Source organism: Rattus norvegicus, chromosome 4, assembly GCF_021556685.1.
Source record: "Rattus norvegicus strain SHRSP/BbbUtx chromosome 4, alternate assembly SHRSP_T2T, whole genome shotgun sequence".
Taxonomy (NCBI): Eukaryota; Metazoa; Chordata; class Mammalia; order Rodentia; family Muridae; genus Rattus; species Rattus norvegicus.
The window spans coordinates 142,390,954-142,407,790 of NC_141537.1; the positions used below are offsets into that span (position 1 = coordinate 142,390,954).

The 16,837-nt window shown below is 45.7% G+C and overlaps 1 protein-coding gene across 18 annotated transcripts in view; it reads left to right on the forward strand.

Annotated features, from left to right (window-relative positions):
• The first annotated feature begins 1,626 nt into the window (after positions 1-1,626).
• Positions 1,627-16,837, forward strand: part of Itpr1 (inositol 1,4,5-trisphosphate receptor, type 1) — a 367,970-nt gene continuing 352,759 nt past the window's right edge. For 14 of the 18 annotated variants that reach the window (XM_087656084.1, XM_087656085.1, XM_087656086.1 and 11 more), the window contains exons 1-2: positions 1,627-1,884; positions 2,736-2,805. The gene's annotated coding sequence lies outside the window, so the exon portion shown is untranslated. The remainder of the gene's footprint in view (positions 1,885-2,735; positions 2,806-16,837) is intronic. The other 4 variants (NM_001007235.2, NM_001270597.1, NM_001270596.1 and 1 more) reach the window with 2 other exon arrangements.

Below are 16,837 nucleotides of genomic sequence, written 5' to 3' on the forward strand. Positions count from 1 at the left end.
ACCAAATATGCCAATAATTCTTAGCTCTTTTGCCCTCTATTGTTCTTAAAGTTTCACGAGACTTTAGGCAAGGCTGTTGAATCATGCAAAGGAAAAAAGAACAGGTGTATCCTAATGATTATCAAATCCCTCTCTAGATGGCAAAACTGGGGTACAGAGATGACAGTGGTTTGCCGAAGGGCTTATAGGCTGCTCCTGAAATGGAAGGAGGGGGCCCTTTAAGGAAGGGGTGATGGAGGTCCTGAAGGGCAAGTCCTTGGTATAGGTACAGGTTGGAGTTGCAATGGAGACCGGAAGTTAACCTGGTTTCTACTGCGCAGAGATAACAAACCCAGAATCGGTAAAACACAATAGCATGATGTACAGAAAGAGGACATGGGCTGAGCTCTGTAGAACCATTTGTTTTCATAACAAGGACTGCTGTTAGTAGGTCTTTAGCGGTAGCAGACAGACCCCATTTAGGATGTTATGATATACTTTGGCGCACTCTCATATCCTGGCACCATGCCTGGCCTGGCACCCAGATGACACCGGGGAACGTTTGTGGAATGAATACTTGCAGTCTGGTTTGGGCGGGGTGGGGGGTGGGAGGTGGGATGCGGAGGGAGACAGTGGGATAACTTTGCCTGCGATTCAAACTCTTCTTTCAAAAGCCAAAGTTCTAAGCACTTTGCAGGCTGGAGCCTACACTTATTTGTGGTGTGTTGAAACCCATTTCAGCCCAGAGGCTTGGGTTGAAGACTTGCAGCACACCTCGCCTGGACGCACACATCTTAGTATAGCCGCTTTCTCTGAAGCCCTTATTTTTCTGGTTTGCGGTTTATTTACTTGAGCATTTACAGATTCCAGGAGCAAAGGGGTCCTAGAAGCGGGGTCAGGACCAGGTCGCGGTTTGTATTTCTTTCCTGCTTCGCGATCACAACATCAGCAAGTCACAACATGGTTCCTTTATTTGCTCACTCGAAAGGGTTGCGTTCCTTTTACCTCCCACCGGGCGACGAAAGACAGACACAGCTCGGATTCAGAAAAGGGCTTTCACACGATTACCCCGCATCCTCGATAGCAGGGACCACCTCATTGCCAGACTTTTCATGCAGACACTAGCAGGATCCAATAAAGAACTGGAACAGATTTAATAAAGACAAACTTGCTTCTTTAATCCTTGACCGCAAAACACTGGCGTTTTTGTGCCTCGGATTTCTGAAATTCTTGGCTCCAGGACACAGGACGCGCGGGGGTGGGTAAACAGCTTGTAAAAACTTCCCAAAGTAGTAATCCGAGCTCTTCCTCTCTCTCTGGCCCCTAGTGACACCTGACTTTAGGAAAGGGACAGTCAAAAGAGAAGGGTTCACAGGGGTAAGGGACACCCTGTGGATCGGGCTTGCCAAACCTGGGGAGTTCGCTGCTTAGACACAGGTTCGCAGCCCCAGCCTTCCCGCTCGGCGCCCCTCCCCCGACCCTGGTCAGTGCGCGGGAGTCTATTTAGAACCCAGCCCCAGAGCCCAGGGCATTCTGGGACTTGTAGTCCTTCTGCGCAGCCCCAGGCGCCGGCAGGACCTGGGAATCGGACTACATTGCCCAGGGAGCTTCCGGGCCTATATAAGCGGCCGGGAGCTGCTTCAAAGTGCAGTAACCATGTGGATGTTCTGCTGAAGCGTTTCCTCAAGCCTGCCGGGGTGGGAGGAGAGGAGGAGGAGGTGGTGGTGGAGGAGGTGGAGGCAGGGGGTGGAGAGAGAGAAAGCGCACGCCGAGAGGAGGTGTGGGTGTTCCGCTCCCATCCTAACGGAACGAGCTCCCTCTTCGCGGACATGGGATTGCCCAGCGGCTGCTAACCCCTGTCCTGGTCCTGATCCCTCAAACCGGCGTGGCTCCCCGGTCACCAAGGTAGCTGCTGGGGCCGGGCAGAGGGCTCGGGGAGTTGGCACTGGCTCCCGTGCGCTGAAGTTTTTGCCCTGATCACTGGGAGTTCTTGGTGGCTTGGCATGCACTTATGCACTTGGCGTGTATTTTGGGGCTTCTTTCCCTGCGAGCAGTTTTGGGAGGCGGTCTGATTTTTTTTTTTTCAGGCTTAAGTAACCCCAAATGTCCTCGACTCTAGTGACCGGCTTCAACCTCCTTCCCCGTACTGAAATGGCATTCCCCCAAGTTGGAAACGGCTGGAGTGTTTGCAGGAAATAGTTTTCCCCCCTGGGGGAGTATTTGAGGGGGTGTCATATGAGTTTGCTCAAGGAAATAATCTTTCTAAAAATGTAGCTAGCCCTGTTGCGCTGCTTGGCTGGTAGGATAATGCATGCGTGGGGGCCCCCGTGGGTTTAAAAAAAAAGGAAGAAAACCGGAGGAAGCAGGGGCGGGAGCGATGAGAGAAGTGTGGACGGAGCTCGTGCCCAATGAGGACGCGGGTTTCACATACTTGGCCTCCACGCGGGGAAACAAGTGCTTTGGGATCTCAACACTTCCTTTCGTCCACAGTCTCTCCCCCCCACCCCCCCATCGTATTCGAAGTTTCTGCGTGCCTGATCTTTCTGGTCAGCTCCGGACGGGAAATAAGCATGCTGGGGTTGCTTTTATCTGGGGGCAAGAGATCCCTCCAACTTGACTGCTAAATTTGGAGGTGGGGAGTGGGATCTGCAGGAAAAGCGAACGGAGACTAAAAAAGTCGAAACCTGTCTTTGGGAACATTCTGATAGACCGTCGCAAGATCCCATACTCAGTCTTCTTTCTTTGTAAATATTTAGGAGCTGACTACAAAGGATTTGCATCCTTGGCTGGGAGTCCATTGGCTACAGAGTGCCTGACCTGGGTCAGGTGAGTGTGGGAGCTGAGTTCTGTAGTCAAGAATGTTTGTTTGTTTGTTTGTTTGTTTGTTTTGTCCTAAGCATTTTGTAACTCCGCTTGTAACGTACATAGAGGTAGAGTAGGGAAGAGAAAGAAACTGTGGTCAAAATTGGTCATGGTCTTGAGTAAAGATCCAGTGACAGCTACTTTTGAAGGTTGCTTAGAATCGAAGCATGGGGGTAAAGGGGTGGTGGGTAAGCAACAGCAACAAGCAGTAAATTGCGGTAGATTGTAAAGTGGGTGGTCCCTTACCAGCCTGAAAGGCACCCTCATTATTTAGACTCCCAAAGATGCAGAACTTTTCATTTGCCAAGATCCCTAAGCAAAAGTGAGATACTCCTCCCTTTCACAAACTGTCACTTGGTTCTGTTCTGTCGTGGGCTTTCACCACGTAACCAGAGTGGGCTGGGTTGCAAGAAATGAAAGCGACAAATTGAAAGAATGAGAACTTAACAGGAAGTAAGAGCTTAAAGAATACCACTGTAGCTTCCAGGATTTCACAGGAGCCACCTGCATATCAAGGAACCCAGCGTGCTTCTCTTGCTTTGGTACCTGTTCCCGGATGAGGGGCTGAGGGCAGTGTTTCTGTCAATATAATGACATTTATCACAGCCCATTCCTAGAAAATAAAGCCTCTCTCTGTAGGTACACAGACGCCCCTATGGTTTCAGGTTTGTCTATCAAGTTTTTTCTTCTAAAATGTCTGGTAATTGAGTAAACAACAGGTTAATAGGAGTGGGGAGCTGTGGGCAGCTGGTCCTTGGTAACTTCTTTAATGTCCTAAATATTTAGCTGTTCCCTGGGCTACAATCTTTGGGCTTTTCTAATTAGTGAATGAAAGCCAGATACTTCATTATGGTAGCACAGTGCTTTTGTTTCCTGTTGATAAGGTCCTCAGGAGTACTGGTGGAGTGGGAAACATTTGGATGGGAAGGCTAGTTCTCCTATGGACTAATGTCTGTGTTGATCAAAGAGGGGTCAGTCTTCTCTTTGAAGTATGCTACAGACACCGTTAACTGGTCCACAGACTCTTCTCTATCTTTTGCCTAAAAATAATGAGGCTGTCCCATTAGGTTAGAGCAAGCCAGGTGCAAAGCTGTATATCACAGAAGACCTTAGATACGGGTGAAGAAACCGAGATTCAGAATGAAGTCACTGGGCAGCCCAGGCAGTAATGTGTACCACTTGTGCTTAAGTTTATGGGGAGAGAGAGAGAGAGATGCTAGGAAAAATAGTGAACCCATTGCTCTTTTTTTTTTTTTTTTTTGGTTCTTTTTTTCGGAGCTGGGGACCGAACCCAGGGCCTTGCGCTTCCTAGGTAAGCGCTCTACCACTGAGCTAAATCCCCAGCCCTGAACCCATTGCTCTTAATGCCTTAACTCTGATTTATGTCTCACCAACGATGTACCAGCTATTTAGTTTGATGTAAGAAGGAAATGATACAGCCCTTGGCAGGGATAAAAGAATGTAGTTATTTGTAGGAGGATTTAATGTTGGGCTGAATTCATGTTAGAAAAGCTCTGTGTGTGTGTGTGTGTGTGTGTGTGTGTGTGTGTGTGTGTGTGTGTGTGTTTTGAAAGCTTGAATCAGGACAGTTAAGAAGGAAAACCAGAGGAAACCCAGTGTCTACGTGCAGTGTTAGTCCTGGCTCATAGTTGGAGTAGCTTTTGGTCATTCCCATCAAGGCACCTGAGCAGGTTGAAAGAGTCAGGTGTGTCTCTAGCTGAATAATTGGAAATCTTAAACTGCTTCAGTTCAACCTGTGGAATGTTGGTAGCTTGTCCTGTGGTCTCTGGTTTGCCTGGTTGCTAGTTGTATGCAGTGTTTTTCTTCTCCATTTCTTCTTCAGTCATGTGGATGTATGCATGTTATGAGTATACATTGAACGTATAATTTGCTCCTTGACTACATCAATTCGAAACAGAAAATCCCATCAAGATTTCCTTCTATCCGAGCAGGGCAAGTTCTTTATGTTCCGAAAGACTCACTCTGGCCTCTCCATCGAGGCCCATGAAAGTCACCGAGGTGCTATCACCCATTCAAACATGGCTCCTTTTGCCAGCCTTCCTTGAAGAATATGAGGCGAGGGGTGGCTTAGAAGAGAAATAGGTTAATGCCACAAGAACGATCTATTGACTTTGCCCTCCAAGTGTTTTCAGCTGCAAAAGCACTAGACTGTGGAGGTGGGGGGCAAGAGTGGGACGCCCTGGAACTAATTCAATGGTGTGCAAGGAATGGACTTGAGAAAAATTCACATGGCTTTTTAGCTCATAATGATCTCATGGAGTTTCTGTTGACTTTTTTTTTTTTTTAATACAAGCAGCTTTTTTAAAAACAGACCAAATGAAACAACAGATACCAAATATGAACAACAGACCCCCCCCCCCAAAAAAAATCTACCAAAATAAAAGCAGGCCTGGAGTTAGGTTTCTAGGTCAAGCTGTCCTTGGATACTTCTAATTAAGGAATCTACACAAGGACAGTGTCCTGTCTTGTCTGCTTTTGGTTTGATGTTTTAAAATATAATGCGTTTGCATTCGCAGATCTCTGATAACTAAAATTGCATGCAGTTGTGTTAGCTCTTTTTTTTATTTTATTTATTTCTTTGCTGTTGAAGTTTGATGAATGAGATTAGGCTTGAAGTCAATGGTATGAATTACAGTGCTTTTATGGGTCATTCTTCCTGTCAGAGTGTCTGTCGTTCTGAGAACATTGCTGGTGAGGGATGAGCTGAATAAACTCCTGAAGCTACCACCTGGTAAACCATGACGTTCCCTAGGCTGGTCAGAGTTGAAGGCGGTTGGTGGCATCCATGGACCTCACAGACTTTCACCCTGTTAAAATTGTTTCAATTCAAGGGTTTTGTGTTGCTTACCCAACAGATTTCTTGAATACCTGCTATGTGCCAACTGTGTTCTAGGTGCTTGGGGTATGGCAAGTTGGTTCCTCAGGGGTTTACATTGCAGCTAGTAGGAAGCGATCAATGTAAACAACCAGGTAGTGTAGTAGGGCAGGTGGAGAGTGTTGTGAAATAGTCAAACAAGGAGGGGATGAGCAGAGAATAACGGTGGCCAAGGTGTGGAGGAACCAGAATCCTTGTGTATCGTTGGTGGGAATGCAAGAGGTAGCTCTTGGATATAACAGTATGGTAACTCCTGAAAATATGAAACAGGATTATTATAAGATTTGGCATTTCCATTTGTAGTTATCAGAGGAATTTAAAACAAGAACTTAAGGGGGCTGGAGAGATGGCTCAGTGGCTAAGAGTACTGATTGCTCTTCCAGAGGTCCTGAGTTCAATTTCCGGCAAGCACATGGTGGCTCACAACCATCTGTAATGGGATCTGATGCCCTCTTCTGGTGTGTCTGAAGATAGCAACAATGTATTCATATAACTAAAATAAATAAATCTTTTAAAACAAAAAACAAAAACAAAAGCCAACTTAAGCGTTTGTTTTACGTTGAAAGTTGCCTCATTAACCTATACCTAAAGGCCAAAATGCAACCTCAAAGTATCTATTATTACATGATTGAAAACCAAAGTGCTGTTCATGTGTTCAGTGAACTATTATGCAGCCCAGAAAAGGAAGGAACATGTTTCATAGTGTATTCAAACCATGAAAACGTTATGTAACTGAAAGAAGCCAGCCATCAGCAGATATATATTGTATGATTCTCATGGTGTGGAGTGTCCCAGATGAGTATACAGATTGATAGGGCCAGAATGTGGATTGATGAAGTATCAGGGGTTAAAGGAAGGGGAAGTTGAATTAATGGACACAGACTTTCTGTTTGTAAACATTAAAAATTTCTGGAAATTGATATGTATTACCCAAATAAAAAAATGAAAAAACAAAAGTTTGAAGCATGTTAAGGGTGTATTATGGGTTGGGGAGGCAAGGCAGGGTTCTTTGCTGTGGTGACATTTGAGGAGAGCTCTGAAGGAAGCGGGCCAGACAACCATGTAGATGCTCCAGGAGTCCAGAGTAGAAAGTGCAAAGGCCCTGAGTTGGAAGGAGGTGGGGTGTGTTGGAGGCAGGACTAGGAGACTGAGTGGCTGCAGGTAGGGAGCAGGGGTGAGGCTTGAGGTGAGGGGGTAGTCAAGGTCCAGTGACAAAAGCCGAATTTTGCAGATCAGCAGTTCTGAGGATTTCTGAACCCTGACGGGGTCCTCAGTGTGGTTTTCAGCATTGCTGAACTCCACTGTGCTCTCTAAAGAGACCGGCCAGGCTGGCAAGACCACATACCAGCTGGAAACTTGATACAGGGGGCATGAGGGAGGCCTAGATTTCCAGACTGGTTTGTCATGTGACATTTCCTGGCGTTAAGTAGGAAAGGAAGTCTCCTCTGCTGAAGAATAGAAGCTGCCTCTGCTTTGCTCAGCATGTTCTAAGAACCATCTGGTGGTCCTGGGGTCCCTGCCCTGTGGCCACCCTGCTGTCCACCAGATTTCACCTGGGGATGGCCTGACGATGAGAGCTATGTTCTCATCATCCTTGGGTATAAGAAGCTCGACATTAGTGATTCTCCTTGAAAGCGGGAAAGAGGCATGCCTTCACGGTGCAGAACTTAAATCCCTTGCTGCATCGCTACAAAGATTACGTGTTCATTGTCAAATGCTAGGAAGCAATGGACGAGCCACATAGCAAAACAATAACTCTGCCTCAGCATCCCACACTCAGTTCCTAGGCTTTTTACCATGTGTAAAAATGAGGGCTGGAGAGATGGCTCAGCAGTTAAGGTCACTGACTGCTCTCCCAGAAGATCCAGGTTCAAATCCCAGCACTTACATGGCAGCTCGCAACTGCCTGTAACTGCCCGACACTGTCATGTAGACATACACACAGGCAAAACACCAATGCACATAAAGTAAAGGTAAATGAATAAATACAAATTTTAAAAATTAGATGTGTATTTGAGTTTCACAGTCGCAGCCCTTCCCAATCGCTCTCCTTCCTTTTGTTCACAGTTGAGTCTCTCTCCTCCCTAGAAATAGGATACCTGATGCCTGTATTTTTTTCCCTCCAAAGGTCTGTCTCTCTGCTGGTATTTCATTTCATTGAAAAAAGTTTGTTTTAATTTTATGGGTTCTGCCTGCATTTATAGAAGTGCACTGCGCACATGCCTGGTGCCCTCAGAAGCCAGAACAGACACTTGTTCCCGTGAACTGGAGTCCAGATGGTGTGTGCCGTTGTATAGGTGGTGGGGACAGAGTCCCAGCCCACTGGAAAAGGAGCACGTGCTCATAACTGCTGAGCCATCCCTCCAGCCCCCGGGAAGGGAATTTATTTAAGTTATGACATATATGGAATGAGTAGAGTACAAAAATACTACATCCTCCAGAGTTCGTCCTTATTGCACAATCCAAATTGGTGCATTTTGTCCTTTGAAGAAAAGGAAATGACAGTTGAGGTGTTGTTCACTGAATAACCTAATCCTGTGAAATAGGCACTCTCTGCTGTTTTTTTTGTTTGTTTGTGTGTGCTTTAAATTTGTGCAAAGCAAGTATTTTGAGCTATCTCCCCAGCCCTGCTTACTTGCAAGGAAAACTTACTATAGAAGATGTCAAACATAAGCTAGCAGTATGTGTTGTGGGGTCTGCAAGGACCGGGAAAGGGTTCTGGATTTAATGGAAGTGGAGTTACAAGCAGTTGTGAACTGTACAGTGTAGGTGCTGGGAACCGCACTTGGGTCTTCTGTAAAAGCAGCAAGTGCTTTTAGCCACTGAGCTGCCTCTCCATCCTCAACAGTCGCTCCTTACTGCGTGGAAACCACTTTCTTCACCACGCTTGGTGCTCAGCTATTGCTAACTCACAGCTAATCTTGTTACGTCTGCATCTGAAAACACTATTTGGTTATTTTCAAGCCCATCTCAGGCGCACGGGTGCGTCTGTATTTCAGTGTGAATCCGTAGGATTTGAATTCTTTATGTAGGCACATAATGCAAGGCTTAAAAAAGTCTGTGGCCCTGGGTGCTGTCCTATGCAGGTGCTGGGGGAGGGAAGGCTGCTGGCATTCAGTGCACGGAACTGTGATAGCTCAGAGACCTACTGTAGATCGGATTTTGGTAGTTAGATGTAAAGACTCAGTCCACGTCTGATTTCTTTTTTATTTTTGTTTGTTTATTTTGGCCAAATCTATTTTATGCCCTTCAGGGTCACAGCATTATCCATTTCAGAATATTGGCCAGTGGTGCCATTGCTGGGCATCCCTGCATATAGTATTCTTTAAAAGTTCCCTGCGAGCTCACAGATTTAAGCATACTTTGTCTGCTTTTCTTCCTGTGGTTACTTCCCTCCCGCTCTCCCTCACCCTCCTCCCGTTGCTCATCTTTGGATACAGGGTTTCACTGTGAAGTCCAGATGGCCCTCAACTTGATGATCCTCCTGCCTCCCGAGTTCGTGGATTATGGTTGGGTGCCACTGTCGTTGTTATTGATATTGTTGATAACTATCTGCTGTTGTCATCGAGTTACTGATGTCAGTGTTCAAGTCGGGTCCAGAAACTTTTGACAAGACCTTGAGAGTTCCCATAGTTTTCTTGCTTTCCGTGTGACCAAATGTTCCAGGCTTCTCTTTTGTATTTCTCATCCCAGACCATGAATCACTGTTTTTCATCAGGAAGCCCTTGTTCTTTTGAGAGGGAAATAATCACATTGAGAGACCTTTGCTTAGGACCACTTGCTTTCCTCTCTAGACAATACAAAAAACAAATAAGGAAGAGTTAGCACCTGAGTGCATCTTTCTCTGCCTGTTTGTCTTTCCCTTCTTCCTCCTTCTTCCTCTTTCTCTTCCTCCTCCTTTTCTAATTCCTCTTCCTTTTCTTCTTCTTTGGTTTTTTGTTTGTTTGTTTTCTTTGAGACAGGGACTCACTGTTAGCTCCGGCTGTTCTGGAACTCACTATATAGTAAGCCTGGTCTCTTACTCACAGAGATCCTCCTGCCTCTGCCTCCCAAGTACTGGGATTAAAGCCATGTACCCCTACCCCTGACCTGAATGTTTCTTAGTGACAGCATTTCCAAAATGTATTTAATATGTCTGTGTTTATCTCAAAAGATTCTGAAAATGATTTGACTTAAAAAATGACCATTTTAGCACATTCCTGGATAAACAAAATGCTATCCATATCCCTTAATGGCTCCTCACCTATAGGTGGGGAAATCAAATTTGTGGGCCTTGCTCAGCTTTTGCACATATGTGAAGTAGGACGTATAGAAGACAGCAAGTGTTCTACAGTGCTGGAGATGGAGGTGTCTTGGGAATGGATCCTAAGTCTAAAGACTCATGCTCACTTCTAGTCTATGCATCTTAAACGCATAGCCTGAAGATATTCAGAGAATCCTTCAGTGGTTTTTGTATGTGGAAGTAGTTTTATGGTGTGGAATTTCCTTTGTGGTGTCATGTCAGCATTCAAGAGGCCATGGAATTTTGAGCACTTTCAGTTTTGGATCATCCTGGCTTAACCTGTACTGAAACTGGTCTGTGGTAATAGCTCAGAGGTAGAATTGTGCTGTGTGTGAGGTGCCCCAGCATCAAAACATCAATAACAAAAATAACCTGTGTGTCCCCTGCAACAACTAACGCCCTCATAGAAAGACACAGAAAGACAACGCATGTGCTATTATGAAGTTCAGTATTTCTCTTGCTGTTGGATTCAGTCAAAAGTTTGAGACACTATTTACATTTTCCTATCCTTGTGGCCCACAGATCAGCATTTGGTGTGACCTGGGAACTTGTTAGTAATTGTACTCTCAGGTCCCACCTAGACCTACTGGATCAGGGTGGCGTTCAGTTAGACCTTCAGGTAATGTGCACCCATCGATGCTGGATAAGTGTGTCCTGGAGGGTGCCTGCCCAGTCCTGTTAGTGGCCCTTTATAGTTGCTGTGTTTCATGGCTCTTTCTTAACATTGAAGCTCACCTTTGTACATGTATGTCCCTGGCAGCCTTCTCCTTTTCAGGGAGATAGAAAGACAGGCTAACTCACCAGGCCAAATTGTGACAAAAACAAAACAAAACCAAGAAAAAAAAAACTCAAAACCCCAAGAACCCTGTGTTTACATTTGAGGATACTTTTATGGCTGTGGACCTAGAAGTACAAAGAGACCACAAGCTATTTGTGGGCATAGGGGCCATGGAGTCACATGGAGAAACACGTGTAGCTGAGTTTAAAACCTATTGTTGTTAGACACTTGGGGGAATTGACATTTTAGGAAGTTTGAGGACTTCTTTCCTTACAGAACTTCTGGACTGCTGGATATAATGTTCTCATCAGAAAAATCTGAGCAAAGGAAAACAGCCCAGGCCTCCAAGTGTCCTGGTTCATTTGCATTGGGGGAGGAGCTCTGTCTGGGGAATGATTTTTGTTTTGTAAAGGCAACTTAAAAGCATTCCGTATCTATTTCTGAATAGAAAAAGACTTAAGGACGTTCATTTTGTTTGCCTTGTCTCTCTCTCTTGTGTGTGTGTGTGTGTGTGTGTGTGTGTGTGTATGTGTGTGTGTGTGTCTGTGTGTTTGTGTGTGTGTATTCTGCCTGCTGTGTACTTTACCAACTTCTATATCTTCAAGTCCTTCTACTCTTTAGGATCTTGGCCAAATTCCTCCTCCTCTAAGCAGCTTTTCCTTTTCCTTGAGGCTTCTGTCATTTGATAACTCTGTCTCTTGAGCTCCAGTTTCTTTGTGGGTTTTATTGTTGTTGTTTGCTTAGCCCTCAAGAGTACCTAGCACATTGGAAGAGCTCACAAAATATTTGTTGAATGAAGTAATCCATACTTCAAGTCCATTTTGTCTTTGAAGGTTGCGGGTTACCTCTCAGAAGAAACTATGGTTTTGTACCTCTCCGCTAATTGAACCTTTTCCGAATTGTCCTACTACTTTGGAAAACCCTTTTGGTGTACAGAGAGCTGTGAAAACATGTAGACATGTACTAAGCTGCTCCTTTGGGAGGGGTTTGAGCTGCTGTTCACTACAGCTCTCTAGAGAGCACACGGCCTGAGGAATGGCTACTGGTAGTGGGAGAGTGGAAGTGAGACCAGGTAGTGAAACACAACTGCTCAAACTGCTGTCAGACTGGTGTGCCCTGCTATTCCACAGGACGGGGGTTCCTGTGCCACCCCCTTGGATATCAACAAAATATGGAACATCTGTGTCTTTTTCCTCTTGTGTAGATTAGGTATAAAATACATGCTGGGGGGTGAGGTGGGGCTGGGAGATGTCTGTCAGTAACGTACTTGCTGTGGCAAGCAGGAAGACCTGAGTCCAATCCCCAGAGCCACACAAATAGTCAGGTATGGTGGTTCATGCTGGTGTTCCCAATGCTGGGGAGTGGGAGTCAGACATATCCCAGGAACTCACTGACCAGTCAGCCTGTCTTAATCAGAGGTCCCCATATCAAAGTGAGAGAGAGATTCTCTCAGAAACAAAACAAAACCAACAAGAACGAGGTTCCTGAGGAGAGGCACTCAAGGTTGACCTCTGACCTGTGCACACATACGCACACAGGTACTCTTTCCCACCTGCTATGGATCACTGCCACCAAGTTGTATAAGCAGACTGGAAAACAAGTGCTATTGAAAGATCAAAAAGCAAAGACCTATCCCTAGGGCCATGACAGGTCTTAGCCAGGAAGCTCTTTTGGCCTTATCAGGAGACGTGTTTCCTTGTCGCACCTGTGGCTCTTGAGGTGACGGGCATGCTAGTTTCCAGTGTAGAGGTTCGTCATGCTGTGGTGCTGAGGAAAACGTCTCTATCGTGAAGAACTGCTCCAAAAGTCAGTCATGCTGGGATTGAGGAACCCATGGTCTGAGTAGGTTTGTAGATAAAGTTAGCGACACTCACCTCTTAGGAAACTGACTTCACTTGATTTGCTGACTCAGGCTAGACAGGCAGAGGACTTTCTTTGGAGGCCGGTGCCAACTTTCAAAATGTTTAAGTTACATTTCTTCATTTATTTATTTCATATCTGCATGTTCGTGTCCACGCCATGGCACATGTTCGGAGGTCAGAGGACAACTTCGAGCGATCAGTTCTCTTTCCCTGGGGGACTAACTTAGGTTGTCAGTTGTGGTTAAGGTGGAAAGCACCTTCCTAACCCTTCACACTGACTCTACTTGAACTTTGTACCAAAATAAACACCCTTTCTCTCCTCTCCCAAGAGCTGGTCTTAGTCTCTGAAGTACTGAGTCCTGGCATTGGCTTCTCATAGGCTATATGACAGCCACAAGATCATGAGACAGTTGAATCGACTGACTGGTTTTTCTCCATATAAAACGAGCACTGGTCGATGCTTTTACCCACAAATTCTCCAGCACTTTAAAAGGCCACATTTGAACTTGCAGTTGCCTTCTTTTACCTCAGTCTTGAGGGGACAAAAGAACAGATACAAGTACTACATCTTTTTTTGAAAAATAACTTTTTGTAGAAGTTGTACCTGTTTCCAGGGTAGACTACTTAGCAGATGTATGTGGAAGGCCAAATAGCTTTGTGTGTGAAGTATCCGAGGGACAGCTCGCTGGAGATGGAATCCAGGAATTTGTGCACGCTAGGCACTGTGGTGCAGCCCCAGCAAGGTTCATCATTCAAACTTAACAGTTTTCTCTGAGCTTCAGATTTAGTCACCGTTTCTGGGATCATCTTAAAGGGCCCTGGGACTTCTGAGATGGTCACTTCCTTTGGGACGGGCCAAAAGTGGTGAAGTATTTCAGTACGGTTTCCTATGTTCTGAGCAGTGGTTTTTATAACACAATAAATTACATGGTGGCAGGAATGTGCTGTTCCCAAGGATGGCTTTTGATGGGACAAGCCTGTGTGTGAATGTGTGGTGAGGCTGGGGTGGCATTGTGTCCAACTCAAAAATATTCTGAGGCTCCTCTGACTTTCACAGTACAAATCACATCCGGCATTTCTGCCCGGAGGACATTCCCGAGAGAGCCCAGAAAGAGAAACAGACTGCTGTAAAGGAAACCTTTTCCCCTGTCTTGGGAAAGTCAACCATAAATGTGTTGGGCTTTCTCTACCCTGGGTTTACAGCCATATATGTACCTGGGTGAGGACATGGTGAGGAGACTTCTGCTCCTCCGGACAGTTTTCTTGGCCTCGGGCCAGGAGATTGATCACAGGCCAGCCACTCTTCCTTCTTGGGGCATTCCTTTTTCTTCCCTCTCCAAGACCTTATGGTTTGTCTGACTCTGCCCACGGTTAATCTCTCCCACCTGAAGACTGCTTGACCTAAAAGTGACAAGGTGCCTTTTTGTTCTGGTCCCTGACCTCAGTTCTAAGAGATCTGCTTGTATTCCAGATGCTCTTAAACATGTCTTTATGCAAAAGCCCCCTTTTACTGTCCTAACTTTAGACAAATTTGTTGATGTTATTTTTCTTTAAATGGGGCAACAGGAAATCAGTGCTAGAGGATTTTGGCAAGAGTTCATTGTTTTTTTTTTTTTTTTTTGTGCTGCATAAGAGGTATGCAAGCATCCTCCCTCCTCATCTGTGCATGGCACCTTTGGTTTTATTAGGAATGGCATGGAGAATGTGCTGGAGTTGGTGCTGGCTTGCTTTTATATGTGTGACTTGTAATGTGTCCCTCATCATTGGAAGTCGCTAGGAAGGGTTTCTCTACAACCAATTCCCAGAAGCCTGAAAGCAGGCAGCAGCTTAGAAAGGACAGTAACAACAGGGCTGTCTCCCTTGTTCTCTCTGCGGTGTGCTAAGCACACATGCTATTTTCTTCCCTTGGTTTACTTACTTTACAGCATAGCTTTATATATGGTATCTTCACCTTACAGGAGAGGAAGCTGTGGGCCAGGAAACTAAGTAACTGTCAAAGTTACCATGAGTGGGGCTGGACTGCGGACAAGGGAAGAACCTACTTTAAAAAAAAAAATAAAATAAAAGGCCCATGCTCCACTCTGGCTTTTATCCCTGTGGCTTGGCTCCATTCCTCTACCTTTCCCCTTCCCCCAATATAGCTGCATACTTTATGGCCGGCTGCCTGTTTTTGAACTAGCGGCTCTTTCCTGCCCTTAGGGCCTTGTGTCAGCATTCTCTCCCTCCACGGAGCTCTTCTGCTCACTCCCACCCCTCCCCCTTTTCCTAGGATGGCCTGTTTTCCCCTTCATATCTCAGCCTAAATGTCTCAGCTATGTTTCTTCACCAGTCAAAATTAAGCTGCTGCCTAATTCTATATCACCCAGATTTAATTCCTACTCTTTCGGGGAGGGGGGTACTGCTGGGGGTGTAACCCAGGGAATTGTGACTATGAGGCAGCTGCTCTCCTGCTGGCCCCCTCCCCCACCCCCGGGCTGGTTCTAATTCTTTGCATGCATGTACAGTGGCCTAATTGACCTTGTTTTGATCTTGTTTGTTTACTGTCTGCCTGGACTTGCATGTCTCTGTTAGGGCAGGGTCCTAATGTATGTCGAATGTGCATGTCTTTAGGACAGGGTCTTGGTTGAATGTCAGGACAGGGTCTTTCTAAGTTTTGATCATCTTTCAGTGTCTTTGGGTTGAGTCACAGCCAGTGTTTGGCCAATGCTAATCAAAGAGAATTTCAACTCAGTGTTGTTTTCAAATTCTTGGGTCCCAGGGGTTCTTCACGTGCTTAAACACTGTTGAGAAACTCCAAACACCTCCATGGATATGAGATGTTTGCCTGTATCTAGCATATTAGAAACATTTTTAAAAGTTACACATGAGCATAGTAAGATTTTTTTTTCAAATGCTAAAATGATAATGCCCTCTAGAACAAAACAAAGCAAAATTTAACAACGTGGCTGGGCGTGATGGAGTATACCTTTAATACCAGCACTCCAGAAGTAGACAGACAGATAGATCTCTGTTAATTTACAGCCAGTGTGATCTACATAGACCAACACCCCACTCCATCCCTCTCCTCTCTCTGTTGTTGGATAGTTTTATAGAGCACTTTAAGGCCTGGTTGAATGGAAGATTCACATATAGCACACATCTTCATTGCCCTCCAGTCTGTAGTGATGTCATCTCTTAAGCCTCTGAGGGACTCCAATGTACACGCACAAGACCGGACAAAGATGCAGAGCAAAGAAGTACTTTGGTAGTGTTGTGAAACTAATTTTGTCCTTGAATCTTGACTGAAAGGGTCTTGGGGACCCTATTGAAATCACGGAATTCTGGGATAAATGAACCCTTTGAGATGTGGGGATGGCAGGGAACTTCTGGAAGAGGGAGGAAGGAGCTGAAGGCTCTGGTAGCAGGATGCCACCCAGCATCCCCCAGGCTGGAGGCTATATATCATTTCTTCCTTTTCAGGAAGAAGTGCATTTCAGCAGTCTTAGCAAAACAAAACTGCTCTGAGAACTTGGAAGCCAGTAGTGCTTGTCTCTCTTCAGTTTCTGTAGCGCTTGCCTCTGTTTCTACGGAGAAGCATAGCAAACAGCCTAGAAGCTGTGCAGTGGGAGCGGTCATTCGGTGACTGAGAATAGCAGCTTGAAAAAAACCTCAAATCAGCGGCCACTCCACAATCTGTTCTGGGCCCTTGGTGCAACTTTTGGCTACATAGTATTCTACTGTGGAAATTAGATTGTCTTCGCTGAAAGTGTAGCTCCCTGGTAGGGTGCTTGCCAACATGCATGGGCCGCAGAGTTCTGTCCCCAAGACTGGGGACAAGAGGTCCTGTGGGAATTATATTGACGAGGTTTTATGGTTGTCCTGCCCTGCTGCAATTGAGGTTAGAAGGCTCAGGGGGGGCCTTGGTAATACACTGGCCTGCTGAGCTGTTTGGGAAGGTAAGTGGTTACAGTTTCGACTTGTGAGGGAGTATTTTCCCTCGGCTGAAGCTATGCAAGGTTGTCACTGTGACGGTAATAGTGTATTAAAGCATCTGTCACCAGGAAGTGAATGGTGTGCTGGGGAGGTCCCTAAGAGTCTCATTTAAGGTCAGATTGTCAGTGGGCTTCTGTCTTCCCCAGTTACTGAAAGGCAACTGTTCAGCTCTGAGACCCAGGTCCCTTCATCTTAGCATAGAAAAT